The 13,798-nt window shown below is 49.9% G+C and overlaps 1 protein-coding gene across 1 annotated transcript in view; it reads right to left on the bottom strand.

The window, feature by feature from the left end:
- Positions 1-4,971, bottom strand: part of CREB3 (cAMP responsive element binding protein 3) — a 56,611-nt gene extending 51,640 nt beyond the window's left edge. The window contains exon 1 of the mRNA XM_078674423.1: positions 4,806-4,971. The gene's annotated coding sequence lies outside the window, so the exon portion shown is untranslated. The remainder of the gene's footprint in view (positions 1-4,805) is intronic.
- Positions 4,972-13,798: the final 8,827 nt, after the last annotated feature.

The raw sequence follows: 13,798 nt of genomic DNA, 5'->3' as shown, positions 1-13,798 counted from the left end.
ATTGTGCCACCATAAGGGACCACTCACCAAACACATACAGACTGCCACTGCGGGCTTTTTGTTTTGGTGCAGACAAAAGTGAAAACACAACATAGAACACATCCCTGTGTGCCATGACAGCAGACACTGTATGCAGTATAGGTAAGTCACCCCTGCATCAGGCCTTACAGCCGTAAGGCCGAGTGTTCTATACTACATGTGTGGACATAACTGTATGAGCAGATATGCTCCTGTGCTGCGCAGTCCAATTACTGCCAGTACATGTGGCCAGGAAAGCCATTTTAAAGCACATACTGGACACTGGTGAAACGAGTTTGCTAGCTACATGATGGTTTCACTGCAATAGGGATGTTTGGTATCAAAAATCTCGTATTAATAAATCCACACCGATGTCAGTGTCGGATTTAATAATACATGCACACAGAAAGCACCTTAGAGGGGCACTCTGAAAACCAACAAACTACTGGTGTGCTAACTGGTCCCAACCAGCCACCACAGACGAGTTTCTAACCTCCAAGGCATAGAACTTCAAAGCGCCCACCCTTCCCTCACAGAGAGGATGCCGACCTCCCCTTGACCAGGGCCCATACGGCATCTGGACAAGGCAGGAAAATTAGTAGTCAGAGAGACGCGTTTACCTTTAGGCTAGTTCCACCCCTAAGGTGGGCTACCTGAAGTGAATGCAACATTTTAGAGTCTGCCATCTTTGTGCTGGCAATCATGGGCACTCTGGGACAGAGTTATGCCCACTTCCCACGGGAAGTGGTCATATAAGGAGCGTAGTGACTCCAGGGGTAGGAAGCCCATTGGCTACTACCCTGCACTCCTCTAAGGCCCCTAAATCTAGTATTTTAGAGAGACCCTGTATTTCTCAGCGGTGTGGCCCCTCCCTGTAGTTCCCAGGGTGTGGCCCCCTCCCTGTGGTTTTCAGGGGTGTGGCCTTTCCTGTGGTTCTCAGGGGGGGGCTCTCCATGCTGTCACTCTGGTCTCAGCCCCTCCCTGTAGTTCCCAGGGTGTGGCCCCCTCCCTGTGGTTCTCAGGGGGAGTGGGGCTCTCTATGGTCTCCCTCTGGTCCGAGCCCCTCCCTGTGGTTCTCAGGGGTGTGGCCCCTCCCTGTAGTTCTCAGGGGGGTGTGGCCCCTCCCTGTAGTTCTCAGGGGTGTGGCCCCTCCCTGTAGTTCTCAGGGGTGTGGCCCCTCCCTGTGGTTCTCAAGGGTGTGGCCCCCCCCTGTAGGCGGGGGCTCTCTATGGTCTCCCTCTGGTCCGAGCCCCTCCCTGTGGCTCTCAGGGGGGTGTGGCCCCTCCCTGTGGTTCTGGGGGGTGGTGTGGCCCCTCCCTGTAGTTCTCAGGGGGGGTGTGGCCCTCCCTGTGGTTCTCAGGGGGAGGGGGGCTCTCTATGGTCTCCCTCTGGTCCGAGCCCCTCCCTGTGGTTCTCAGGGGTGTGGCCCCCTCCCTGTGGTTCTGGGAGGTGGTGTGGCCCCTCCCTGTATTTCTCAGGGGGGTGTGGCCCTCCCTGTGGTTCTCAGGGGGAGGGGGGCTCTCTATGGTCTCCCTCTGGTCCGAGCCCCTCCCTGTGGTTCTCAGGGGTGTGGCCCCCTCCCTGTGGTTCTGGGAGGTGGTGTGGCCCCTCCCTGTATTTCTCAGGGGGGTGTGGCCCTCCCTGTGGTTCTCAGGGGGAGGGGGGCTCTCTATGGTCTCCCTCTGGTCCGAGCCCCTCCCTGTGGTTCTCAGGGGTGTGGCCCCCTCCCTGTGGTTCTGGGAGGTGGTGTGGCCCCTCCCTGTATTTCTCAGGGGGGTGTGGCCCTCCCTGTGGTTCTCAGGGGGAGGGGGGCTCTCTATGGTCTCCCTCTGGTCCGAGCCCCTCCCTGTGGTTCTCAGGGGTGTGGCCCCCTCCCTGTGGTTCTGGGAGGTGGTGTGGCCCCTCCCTGTATTTCTCAGGGGGGTGTGGCCCTCCCTGTGGTTCTCAGGGGGAGGGGGCTCTCTATGGTCTCCCTCTGGTCCGAGCCCCTCCCTGTAGTTCTCAGGGGGGTGTGGCCCCTCCCTGTGGTTCTCAGGGGTGTGGCCCCTCCCTGTATTTCTCAGGGGGGGGTGGCCCTCCCTGTGGTTCTCAGGGGGAGGGGGGCTCTCTATGGTCTCCCTCTGGTCCGAGCCCCTCCCTGTGGCTCTCAGGGGGGTGTGGCCCCTCCCTGTGGTTCTGGGGGGTGGTGTGGCCCCTCCCTGTATTTCTCAGGGGGGTGTGGCCCTCCCTGTGGTTCTCAGGGGGAGGGGGCTCTCTATGGTCTCCCTCTGGTCCGAGCCCCTCCCTGTGGTTCTCAGGGGGGTGTGGCCCCTCCCTGTGGTTCTGGGGGGTGGTGTGGCCCCTCCCTGTATTTCTCAGGGGGGTGTGGCCCTCCCTGTGGTTCTCAGGGGGAGGGGGCTCTCTATGGTCTCCCTCTGGTCCGAGCCCCTCCCTGTGGTTCTCAGGGGTGTGGCCCCCTCCCTATGGTTCTCAGGGGTGTGGCCCCTCCCTGTATTTCTCAGGGGGGTGTGGCCCTCCCTGTGGTTCTCAGGGGGAGTGGGGCTCTCTATGGTCTCCCTCTGGTCCGAGCCCCTCCCTGTGGTTCTCAGGGGGGTGTGGCCCCTCCCTATGGTTCTCAGGGGTGTGGCCCCTCCCTATGGTTCTCAGGGGGGTGTGGCCCCTCCCTGTATTTCTCAGGGGGGTGTGGCCCCTCCCTGTATTTCTCAGGGGGGTGTGGCCCCTCCCTGTATTTCTCAGGGGGGTGTGGCCCTCCCTGTGGTTCTCAGGGGGAGTGGGGCTCTCTATGGTCTCCCTCTGGTCCGAGCCCCTCCCTGTGGTTCTCAGGGGTGTGGCCCCCTCCCTATGGTTCTCAGGGGTGTGGCCCCTCCCTGTATTTCTCAGGGGGGTGTAGCCCTCCCTGTGGTTCTCAGGGGGAGTGGGGCTCTCTATGGTCTCCCTCTGGTCCGAGCCCCTCCCTGTGGTTCTCAGGGGGGTGTGGCCCCTCCCTATGGTTCTCAGGGGTGTGGCCCCTCCCTGTATTTCTCAGGGGGGTGTGGCCCCTCCCTGTATTTCTCAGGGGGGTGTGGCCCCTCCCTGTATTTCTCAGGGGGGTGTGGCCCCTCCCTGTATTTCTCAGGGGGGTGTGGCCCTCCCTGTGGTTCTCAGGGGGAGTGGGGCTCTCTATGGTCTCCCTCTGGTCCGAGCCCCTCCCTGTGGTTCTCAGGGGTGTGGCCCCCTCCCTGTGGTTCTGGGAGGTGGTGTGGCCCCTCCCTGTGGTTCTCAGGGGTGTGGCCCCTCCCTGTGGTTCTGGGGGGTGTGGCCCCCTCCCTGTGGTTCTGGGAGGTGGTGTGGCCCCTCCCTGTGGTTCTCAGGGGGGTGTGGCCCTCCCTGTGGTTCTCAGGGGGAGTGGGGCTCTCTATGGTCTCCCTCTGGTCCGAGCCCCTCCCTGTGGTTCTCAGGGGTGTGGCCCCCTCCCTGTGGTTCTCAGGGGGAGGGGGCTCTCTATGGTCTCCCTCTGGTCCGAGCCCCTCCCTGTGGTTCTCAGGGGTGTGGCCCCCTCCCTATGGTTCTCAGGGGTGTGGCCCCTCCCTGTATTTCTCAGGGGGGTGTGGCCCTCCCTGTGGTTCTCAGGGGGAGTGGGGCTCTCTATGGTCTCCCTCTGGTCCGAGCCCCTCCCTGTGGTTCTCAGGGGGGTGTGGCCCTCCCTGTGGTTCTCAGGGGGAGTGGGGCTCTCTATGGTCTCCCTCTGGTCCGAGCCCCTCCCTATGGTTCTCAGGGGTGTGGCCCCTCCCTGTATTTCTCAGGGGGGTGTGGCCCTCCCTGTGGTTCTCAGGGGGAGTGGGGCTCTCTATGGTCTCCCTCTGGTCCGAGCCCCTCCCTGTGGTTCTCAGGGGGGTGTGGCCCCTCCCTATGGTTCTCAGGGGTGTGGCCCCTCCCTATGGTTCTCAGGGGGGGTGTGGCCCCTCCCTGTATTTCTCAGGGGGGTGTGGCCCCTCCCTGTATTTCTCAGGGGGGTGTGGCCCTCCCTGTGGTTCTCAGGGGGAGTGGGGCTCTCTATGGTCTCCCTCTGGTCCGAGCCCCTCCCTGTGGTTCTCAGGGGTGTGGCCCCCTCCCTATGGTTCTCAGGGGTGTGGCCCCCTCCCTGTGGTTCTGGGAGGTGGTGTGGCCCCTCCCTGTGGTTCTCAGGGGGGTGTGGCCCCTCCCTGTGGTTCTCAGGGGGGTGTGGCCCCTCCCTGTGGTTCTCAGGGGTGTGGCCCCTCCCTGTGGTTCTCAGGGGTGTGGCCCCTCCCTGTGGTTCTCAGGGGGGTGTGGCCCCTCCCTGTGGTTCTCAGGGGGGTGTGGCCCCTCCCTGTGGTTCTCAGGGGGGTGTGGCCCCTCCCTGTGGTTCTCAGGGGGGTGTGGCCCCTCCCTGTGGTTCTCAGGGGGGTGTGGCCCCTCCCTGTGGTTCTCAGGGGGGTGTGGCCCCTCCCTGTGGTTCTCAGGGGGTGTGGCCCCTCCCTGTGGTTCTCAAGGGGGTGTGGCCCCTCCCTGTGGTTCTCAAGGGGGTGTGGCCCCTCCCTGTGGTTCTCAGGGGGGTGTGGCCCCTCCCTGTGGTTCTCAGGGGGTATGGCCCCTCCCTGTGGTTCTCTGGGGGGTGGTGTGGCCCCTCCCTGTGGTTGGGGGGGGGGATCTCTGTGGTCCCCCTCTGGTCTCAGCCCCTCCCTTGTGTCCCCCCCCTCTGTCCGGGGCCCCTCTCTCTGCTGCTCTGGTTGGTTTTCCCGGTTCTGGTTCTCCCCCTCGGCTCTGGTTCTCCCCTCCTGGACTCTCACCTCGCCGCCGGTGCCGCTGGCTCCGCTCGTGGCTCTGGTGCCCCCTGTACCCCGCGGTGCTCGCGCCCCCCCCTGGACCTCGATCCCCGCGGCTCAGCTCCGGCTCCTGCAGTGGACTCTCGGCAACTTCCAACACCACAGAAATGACGTCACCGGCGCGGGGCATGCCGGGCTCGGTGGTTCGCTCTCACACCATCACCATGGATACCGACCGGCGTACACTGGAAACCGGAAGCAAAATAAACCACAAGTCCCAGCGTGCAACGAGCTCTGCTGCTCTGACAGCTCTCTCGAGTATCGTAAGCCTGGAAAACCCCGAGGCGTGGACATAGAAAAGAGACAAGACGCCCTGGACCTGACGTACCTAGACACAAAGGAAGGACTGGGAGCAAAGCCCTCAGATAGACCACACCTGCCGTTTATTTATTTATTTATTTATTTATTTATTTATTTATGCATTTTTATATAGCGCGGACTTTACCCGAAGGCGTCAGAGCGCTTCACAATAGGAAGAGAAATGAAACATAATGAGAAACATTACAAAAGAACAGATTACAAAAGCATACGTTACGTTACATAGGGTAATAGTGACAATTGTGAGCAAACAAAATACATGAGGTAGTAAAAAGTGCATAAGAGGAAAAAGTGACAAGTGTGCAGTTACAAGAGAAAACAAAGTATAATTTGAGGTATAGTCCTGCAATAGGTGCTAGACACTCAGGCTCAGGAACAAGCGTTACGTGGGCAAGGTGGCACTTGTGCAAGTATCAAAGGTAAAGACATGTGAGAGGTAGCAGCCGTGTGTTGCAAGGGCAGAGTGGTGTGTGCATGTTACAAAAGGGCACCGAACACCAGTACATGGAAAATACTGCAAAAAGGCAGACACTCCAACCCCAGGAATACCCTGGGAAGGCATTTCCATGGTCATGGAAAGTAGAAATTATCAGTAGTGGAAAGTCTTCCTCCAAATAGCAAGAGGACGTGAATTACTTTTGGAGGTGTCTCTGGAGGAGGAGAACTTTGAGGTCCCTTTTGAAGGCCTGGGAGGAGGTGGTGGTCCGGAGCTGAGGCGGAAAGGAGTTCCAAATTCTCACTGCGTTGCCTGAAAAGGATTGGGCCATTGTTCTCTCCTTCTTGAAAGTGGGAGGTTCAAGCAGTAGATTCTCCGCATTGCGTGAAGGTCTAGAGCCTCCAGAGAGTTTCAGTTTATTCGCCAGGTATCGAGGAGAGGAGGAGTGCAAGGCTTTGTGGGTGATACAGGCAGTCTTATAGATAGCTCTAGCCTCGAAGGGAAGCCAGCGGAGGGTGGATAACATCAGTGTGATGTGATCGCTTCTTTTGGCCCCATAAATGAAACAAGCTGCTGAATGGAAGACAGACTTAAGTGGGGACAGGTGAGATTTGGGGAGGCCAGTAAGAAGAGAATTGCAGTAGTCTAGTCTGGAGAGGACCAGCGATTGCACCAGGGTTATAAGGTCCTGCTCCGGGAAAAAGCGGCGGATTCCCCAAAGAAGGCGCAGTTGGTAACAAGCAGATTTTGCAATAGAATTGATGTGGGGAGTTAGATTGAGTTTTTTGTCAAGAATGACACCAGGGGATTTTGCGCTGTCGACAATGATGGGTTTATTGTTTAGTAGATTCATCTGATCCATCCATGATTGAACCGGGGGAGGAGAGAGTGAGGAGGAGAAGAGGAGGAATTCAGTTTTGGAGGGATTCAGAATCAATTGATGAGTTGACATCCAGTTTTGAATGGAGTCAAGAGTAGATCTTAGGATCGAGAGATCATGAGTGGAGGCAACCTTGAGGTAGAGTTGAGTGTCGTCTGCATAGAGATGATATTGAATCCCGGATTTGCTTAGGAGGTTTCCCAGTGGTTCTAAGTAGAGATTGAACAATGTGGGTGCAAGTATAGAGCCTTGGGGAACACCTTGACCCACCGCCACAGGAGAAGAAAGACTGTTCGCTATTTTGATCATTTGAGATCTGTCAGAGAGGAAGGATGCAAACCATTTAAGCACAGTGCCCTCCATGCCCATTCTATGTTGAAGAATATTGAGGAGGGTGTTGTGATTGACAGTGTCGAAGGCTGCAGAAAGGTCAAGGAGAATTAGCAGACAGGACCCCCCTGAGTCGAGAATCCTCAGCGCATCATCAACCACTTGCAGTAGGGCTGTTTCAGTGCTGCAGTTTTGGATGAAGCCAGACTGACAATTGTCAAGAAGATCATTGTCCTTGATATGACGAGAGAGTTGTTTTGCTACACATCTTTCTGTGATCTTCGCAAGAAAGGAAGGTTAGTGATGGGGCGGAAGTTGTTGAGGTCATTCGCATCAGCAGTGGGCTTTTTAAGCAGAGGGGTGACCTGCCCAGTTTTGAAGGAGACAGGAAGGGAGCCTTGCCGTGTCTCACTCCTTGCGAGTGACACTCACGCATGTGAGGTAGGGTGACCAGAATTTCAAAGCAAAAAACCTGGACATTTCCCAAAAATAGAAGGACTACAATTTTACTTCAACACAGTGCACAGAATGGCAGTGCTCCTTTGCGTAAAATTACAGAAAAGGCAGAAAGCAAATACATAAAATGCCATTTTTAAAGCCAGTTGCATGCCTATTAATTAAATTACTTTCCTATAACAGCTGCTAACTATTTCAGCTTTGAGAAACATAAAAAAATACCTCCCACCCTTTTCAGTCGACCCTCTCAAAAAACCGGGACATGAGCTGAATTTCCTGAAATCTGCCGGAGCAGCTGCAGAAAAATAGGGATTGTCCGGACCAAACCGGGACGCCTGGTCACCCTAATGTGAGGTGGAGGTGGAGCAAGGGCTTCAATTGGGCCTGGTCCTAAAAGCAGGTGCAGAGACTGATCACTAACGGGCTCTCCATTTTTACCATCATTCTCAGGGGTGTAAAAGAAAATCTTAACTCGTCAGCACTAGGGTGACCAACTGGCATGGGTGCAAATTCAGGACGGTGAGTGTAAAAATTCAGAACAAAGGGTCAAAATTCAGGACAAAAATTCAGGACGGGAGGTCAAAATTCAGGACAAAACTTCAGGACAAAAGGTAAGTTTTACAGACACTTCAGAGGAGGTCGCGCAATAATATATAAGTAAGCCCATCCATATCCAAACATATTCAACCATTTGTAAACCTATACATCATGTATCCTTCCATCCATCATTTCACTCATCTATCCACCCTTTCACTCATCCATCCATTATGCATCCATCCGCCCTTTCACCCTATCCATCCGTACCCTCATCCATCCACTGTCCATCCATTCACTCATCCATCATCCATCCATCCACTCTTTCACCCTATCCATCCATACCCTCATCCATCCACTGTTCCACCCATCCATTCACTCATCCAGACAGCCATTTACCCATCCAGCCATCCTTTCACTTACTCATCCATCCACCCATTCACCCTTTCCGTCATCCATCCATCCTCCTTTTCTCTCATCACCCTTTCACTTAGCCATTCTTCTTTCCATCCATCCACCCACCCATCCATCTTCTCATCCACTCATGAATCCATCCATTGACCCTATCACTCACCCATCCTTTCTCTCATCCATCTACCCTTTCACTCCTTCACTCATTTATCCATACTTTTGTCCATCTACCCTCCCTTTCACTCACTCGTCCATCCTTACATCCACCCTTTCACTCATCCGACAATCTGTTCACCCTTTCACCTATCAATTTATCAATCATTTCACTCATCCATCCACCTATTCACTCACCCATCATCCACCCTTTCACTCATCCATCCATCCACCCTTTTACCCACCAATCTACTCTTCCACCCATACATCCATCAATTTACCTTTTCTCTCATCCATCCTTCCACTCAGTCACCCATCCATCCTTTCTCTCATCATCCATCCATTCACCCTTTCATTCACCCTTTCAGTAATCCATTCAGCCATCCGCCCATCCCTTCACTTACTCACTTGCCCACCTTTCATATTAAATATGAGCTGAGCCTTAGTCTGCAGAGTTGGAATAGGAATAGGTGAGTAAGTCTTTATTGCGTGATTAAAAAAAACCTTTGCAAGTTACAGAATTTTAAGAACGATATATCAATAAATACATGTAAAAATGAGTATAGGATCATATGCGTTATGAAAATTGTAAACATTTATAAAAACATACTTCTAAAAAGGGAGAGCTAAGGATCATGTCCGTTATACAGTAAGATGGCAGTTGGAACTAGGCTAGTAATTGTGCTGGTGAGAAATCGCATACTTGGGACTCCTTACCAAGTTGTTTTTCTGCTTGTTCCAAAAACCTTACTAGGGCACAGTTTAATTTAGTGTTCCGAGGGTCAAAGCAAGCCAAGACTGCTGCTCTACACGATCTAATCATGTTTGTGTTCCAGAGTTTCCTCAGGAGGGACCATCTTTCATTCAGCAGGTTTGGGCAAAGATAAAGGATGTGTACTATGTCTTCTTTTTCCCGCAGAGTCTGCATTGTTCCTGGCCGTGGGCTCTTTTCCATTTTGGCAAATGGACCAACAGGTTGATAACTCCATTCTCAACTTTAGGAAACTTAATATTATTCGTGCAGTGAATGGTTGAGTTAGGTACTGATCCAGCGGCCTATAGGAAATATGCCATAAGCAATGCTACCCAACTCTATAACCCACTACATAAAATATTACTCTAACTCATGGACCCATTAATCAAACATGACATATTTTGACCTACTGAATCAGGTGATCAAATTGAACCTATATACACCTTATTTACAAATTATATACACACTATATACAACCGCGGTGAATGATGACGTCATTTGAACAAATCCTAACTATTTAAATGACCACCATGGCGATGGCATCTAGCTAATAGTAAGCTGCGCTTCTGAATAACCAAGACCAGCTTGTTTCAAAAGTAAGATTTTATTAACTAATTTTAGATTATTCAAAATATAGTTTTATAAATGCAATTTTATTAGAATTATAGCAAGCATGTTTGAAAAATATCATAAGAAAAATACAGTTTTAAGCAAGAAATTATAAGTTTAGCATTTTTTAAATCCTAAGTCCCTAGCTAAGCTAAATGAATGAAAAAAGTAAAGTTCTTTGAGGATTCTTACGTGCTCCACGCAAAGTCCAGCAGCACGACACCCTCATCTGAAAGTCCGAAAGCAGCAGCCAGCCCATCCCCAGGGCATGGACTTTTTATACCTTTCTATGCTAGCTAATCTAAGTAAAGGAAAATTTTCTGCAAAAGTCGATGTCTCATTGGTCCGAGAGTGACAAGTGACATGTCACCTACATTTCAAAACTTCCATTCGGTCATATTCTTTGGGACCATTGTCTTTCTTGTACGTGTTCCAAAGCTTCCTTGATTGGCAACAATTTTGAGCAAAAGTTCTCACTGACTCCATTACACTTCCTCGGATGCCAAGTTAACAAATCTTCTTTCTACCGGTTTCTGACCTTGGCCACGTCCGACAGAATAATGACAACACTTCATCTTTGTTCAGTGAATGTGATTTTGACGGAAACCTTTTTCAACATGGACATCTCGTGCTCCTTGCAGAAATAAATTCATCTTTTAGCAAACTCGAGCAAACTAGGCCCAAAAGCAGGCAACTTATTTTTCTAGTATAAAACAAACACAAGAAAAGTATTAATGTAAGAAATATTATTTATTCTGTTTCCACCCTTCGTTTACTAATTGATTAACCCTCCCAATTAGTCTAATGTTACCTAGCACAAAGCAAACAAATAAAGCAGCATTTTATATCTACCAGTCTTCATGAATCCATGAAACCTTATGTGCACCTAGAATAGTAGAAATGACATCACATAGACAAGGAAAGCAAAATAAGCACATGCTTCTTTTAAATCTGCTGCAGTTAGTAATGACAGAAACAAAAACGACAAAATTAATTTATTATTTTTGCACGAACAAAAGATGCAACAATTATGCACGTTTATGAGCACACATGTTAATGTCCCCGTGTGTAAAGTTTAATCTAGGTTGTGTTAGCATAACACATCACAAATCATTAATATTATTATTTATGTTATGGAAATGTGACTTCACGAGTTTAAACAGATTTCTGTTTTCTATCTCGCTCCATCAACTCCCTCATCTGGTGATTAACAAATCACCACACCACCACCCAAAATTTGGAAATTTAGACCTTTTGGAAAATGATTCAAATTCATTTGTGTCAGTATTTCTAAAAATCGGTTTCTGCAAAATCCTTGCAATTGTCATAACGTGCTCTGTGTAATTCCTGCAACTCAATCTCCCTTTCTTCTTCTTTTTTGATTTTATAAATTCTTCTCTTTTCCTTCATTTGTTTCTTTCTCTTATGCAACAAACAACCAATTTTTGTCAAAATGAAAATGAATATTATCACAATCAAAGGTGCCAAAATCTTGCCAAGAACTGAACTTCCAATATCATGGAACCAATTTTTGATTGATTGGAATCTTTTTGAAAGTCTTTCTGTAAAATCCTCTTCTTCTAATGGAATTATCTCTGAATGCATCTCTGTGATGTTCTTAATGTACATCTCAATGTTCTTACTTTCATCAGGGATATATGTGCAACAATGTGTGGTATATAAATAAATAATACCGGATCTATTTTTGTCTAGGCATAGCAATAACAGATAGCTCAATAAATAAGAGTCAAGATTCGAGGTAGTAGGAGTTTTGCAGGTTTAATACAGCATAAGGACAGGAACAGGACGACCTGCACGGGAACAGGATGGCAGCGCTGCCGGGGGCAGGATCGGAATCGGCGTGCTCACATTTAATAACAATACACGATCATATATACTAAAACAGTTGCATTACAATACATACGATAGGCGGAACAGTGGGTGTGGTCAATAGCAGTCGCGAAAGATAAGGGTGAAAGTAGGTGTAACAGAGGCGTATACATAGACATGTGATGCAAACGTAACAGACTATGTCATAAATGGGGCGGAAACATGGAGGGGGCTACCTAAGGAGCCGGGACCTCTGACCTAATGGTGCGCGCAAACTGGCAATGACGTGTTACTAGGAGAAGCTGGGGGCTACGAACTCTGTGCTAGGAGCAGAGACTGAAGTCTGGAGAGTCAGGGCGACATGTACCTAAGCAGTATCTAGTATCTGATGTTTAGAGGACATGTTGATAGAATCCAAAAGTTATAGGGGTAAAGGCGAACAGACTCTAAGACTGGAGCATGCATTATTCTACATGTAGTGCGTGATGAAGAATATTAAATGAGCATTAAATACAGTATTTCTCTAACATGGAGACGTAGAGACGTAGAGGCTAGACAATGACGGAAACTATTGATGCAGTTCAGTAGCTTTAGGAATGCAGAGAAGGAGGACTGAACTGATAACTGGAATCATAACATACTCTTGGCAGACTCAGAGGCAGAGCCAGGCCGAGCCGGGCACTGTGAGGCAGGAAGTAAGTGAAGGGTCGAGGATACAGGTGGGGGCTGTATCGCTCCTCAGCGAGGCTTCAGGAGACAGGAGCTGAATCTGGTGTCCGGGCCCTTTTGAGGCCTAGAAACGGGGACTTTACAATGAAATAACGTGCACACTGAGAAACGTGGCAACGTAGCTTTACATAGGCCTGATATTCGTAGTATTCACGAGAACTGGAAACTGACATACTAGAGGTGGACACAACTGTAATTGCGTCATTAATCGAACATGGGAAATACATATGCATATTAATCATGCACAGATAACATATGATGGAGGACGCGTAGGGACACAGAACATGGCAAAATTTACTTTTCCACATTCCCTCCTTGTCACTACGTTTCCATCAGGAAACATCAATATTCATGATACCATCTATCATTTCATACAGTATCATTTGCTCGTCTCGAATTTTCTGGGAACGGGATTTAGAACGGGACTTGGGACTAGGAATACAAGAGGTAGCACAAATGCCGCAAATCGCAGGGCCACATTGTATACAGAGGCAGCAGCTGAATATGATCGCTACTGTAATACCTAGAAAGGACAAGACTTTCCATCCCCAAGCGGAAATTATATTCCAGAACCAACCGGACCATGTCCAGGTGCCTGGATCTTGGTGTAACAGATGGGCAATTTTATGGAGTCTGGTTATAGCTGAATAAACAGACGGCGCGTTATTAGGAATGAAAATGCAGCAACTAGATCCGATGACTCTACAGGCCCCGCCCCTATCGGCCAATATGACGTCAAGGACGAGACGATTCTGTAAAACGACAAATCTCATAGCAGATTGCTCTTCGGTTAAGTTACCTAGAGCAGAGGCAGTCTCATTAACTACTGCTTCAAGGGTTCTGGTCAACCTACGAATTAGTTTACTATTCTGGATAGGTCCTATAAAGAAGAAGAAACCTCTATTGAAATCTGTATACTGTTCTAGAGCAGTTTCAGTATAATCGACAATGGGGGACTCCCTTCTATGTCTAAGGTGTACTAGATGTGTGTTTCTATGGTAATCAGATGGGGCTAGGAAAACTGGTGGCAGTAGGAAGGCAATGTAACAGGTTCCCTCCCAATCGAGGGGCAGACGAACATATGCGGTCTGACCACAAATAAAATAAGAATGACGTGAAGCTTTGAAAATAGATTTCCCACTGTCACTATATTTGACAATAGTAGTACAATCGCTATGTCCTACATGTACGGAACCATTATTTCGGACACATAATTCGCCTTTGACTGGTAGTACTGAAATAGCAGGTAAGTCTGGAGTGGAATCAGACTGAACATTCAGGACCATGAAATTCGAAGAATAATTACCTAAATTGTAAACTTCGTTTTCTAGATCTAACCCTGTTCTGTGGGGAAGACCTTGCTTGTCTGGAAAACATGTACTGTTAAGAAAAAACATATCTGTTGAGGATGACGTTAACGTGGACCATGCTCCACACGAACCATTATGTGAAAATGGATAAGGAAAGAGTGGCAGAACTCCCTTCGGTGTCTGGAAAGGGGGGAGTCGACCACACAC

Source organism: Lissotriton helveticus, chromosome 2_1 (genome assembly GCF_964261635.1).
Source record: "Lissotriton helveticus chromosome 2_1, aLisHel1.1, whole genome shotgun sequence".
Lineage (NCBI taxonomy): Eukaryota > Metazoa > Chordata > Amphibia > Caudata > Salamandridae > Lissotriton > Lissotriton helveticus.
The sequence above is the reverse complement of the archived record's forward strand: the minus strand, read 5'-3'. Positions and strand labels throughout refer to the sequence as shown.